This window comes from Botryllus schlosseri, chromosome 3, assembly GCF_051294905.1.
Source record: "Botryllus schlosseri isolate E-star chromosome 3, Bs_hap1, whole genome shotgun sequence".
NCBI lineage: Eukaryota > Metazoa > Chordata > Ascidiacea > Stolidobranchia > Styelidae > Botryllus > Botryllus schlosseri.
The window spans coordinates 23,338,584-23,340,296 of NC_137238.1; the positions used below are offsets into that span (position 1 = coordinate 23,338,584).

General features: G+C 50.3%; 1 pseudogene; it reads left to right on the forward strand.

Moving 5' to 3' along the window:
• The first annotated feature begins 229 nt into the window (after positions 1-229).
• Positions 230-1,242, forward strand: LOC145435409 (uncharacterized; annotated as a pseudogene).
• Positions 1,243-1,713: the final 471 nt, after the last annotated feature.

Genomic DNA, 1,713 nt, shown 5'->3' on the forward strand with positions numbered 1-1,713 from the left:
GCTGCAAAATATCTTTCCACTTCATTCACTTGTGGCGACACCATGCGGCACCACCACTACGGTCATCGAAGCGCACAGTGCTTTCTTTTATTTTCATGTCGCTTTATATATAAAGCCGTTGATCGTGCTTTTGGTCAGTTCGCTCAAGTGCTGCTTACAATAAACTTGTTGCCCGCTTAACTGGTGACCCCGCGATCCAGAGAGAATTCTGGATAGTTAACGCAGCAAAATGAATCTAGAGAATCAGGCAGGCTTAGATTCACCAGCGGAGAACGCAGTGGCTATCAAGCTTCCTCTGCCTTTTGGGCCGCTCAGCCGCGCACCTGGTTTTGTCAGGCCGAGGCCCAATTCCAGATTCGACGAATCACAACAGACAGTACAAAGTTCTACTACGTGGTCTCCGCATTAGACCAGGAAACCGCAAGTCGACTCGTCGATATTTTAGAGCAGCCTCCGCAGGAGAACAAAGAGACAGCAATAAAACAACGCCTTCTTGACACTTTCGACATTCCACGACAAGAGCGCGCAGCGGGACTAATTAGCATCACGCGTTCGAGCAATCATAAGCCTTCGGCACTCCTGGACGAGATGCTCTCTTTACTAGGGGATCATAAACCGTATTTACTATTCGAACACCTCTTCTTGCAGCATATGCACGAGGATATTCGCCTCGCACTCGTCGAGCAAAATATCACAAATCCGAGGGAGTTGGCCAAGCGAGCCGACTTGCTATGGCACGCACGTAGCACACACGCAGAATATGCGATTGACATATCAAAAAAGCGCCTGAAACATCAAAAGCGCCCCATACAAGTTACTACAGATAGCAGCAGTACTTATGCGTGCGGACATGTGCTACTTTCACAAGACTTTCGGCGACAAAGCACGCAAATGCTCTCCTTGTTCCCATCAGGGAAAAACCATGGCCAGTTGCCCTTGATGGCTGGAGCAACCGGTCAACATTCTAGCCTTTTTTTAGTGCACGATCTCGTCTCCCGGAAAAATTTCCTCATAGTCACCGGCGCGGAAGTTAGTGCACTACCGCCTACAAACTACGAACGCCGATTTAACGAGAAACGCGCTCCGTTGCAAGCAGCAAACGGCAGCAAAATAACCACATATGGTCACGGAAGCGTGACGCTCAACATCCCCGCGGGGACATTCACTTGGAAGTTTATCCTGGCCGACGTCTCTCGACCACTCATCGGAGCCGACTATATCTGCGCGCCCATCATTTGCTGATCGACATGCACAAGCAACTTCTTAACCCAAATCAGCGCAAAACCTACCCAGTGAGCAGGTACGCTCAGCCTGCACCACAGCTGAACACGATGGCTTCTCCGTATGACAAACTTCTTGCCACGCACCCCCAACTGTCGGTCCTCAAGTTATCTTCGTCGTCAACGAGACATGGAGTAGAGCACCACATAGTGACTTCAGGGCAGCCAGTGCACGCACGGGCGAGACAAGACGTCTTCCACCAAACAGATTAGCTATTGCCAAAGCGGAGTTCCAACGAATGATAAGTTTGGGAATTTTTCGGAGATCATCCAGTCCTTGGTCGTCACCGTTACACATGGTTCCGAAGTCATCCGGGGGCTGGCGACACTGCGGGAACTATCGGGTATAAACGCTGCAACAATACCAGACCGTTACTCCATTCCGCATATTCACGACTTGACCGCTCGTTTAGCGGGGAGTCGTATATTTTCG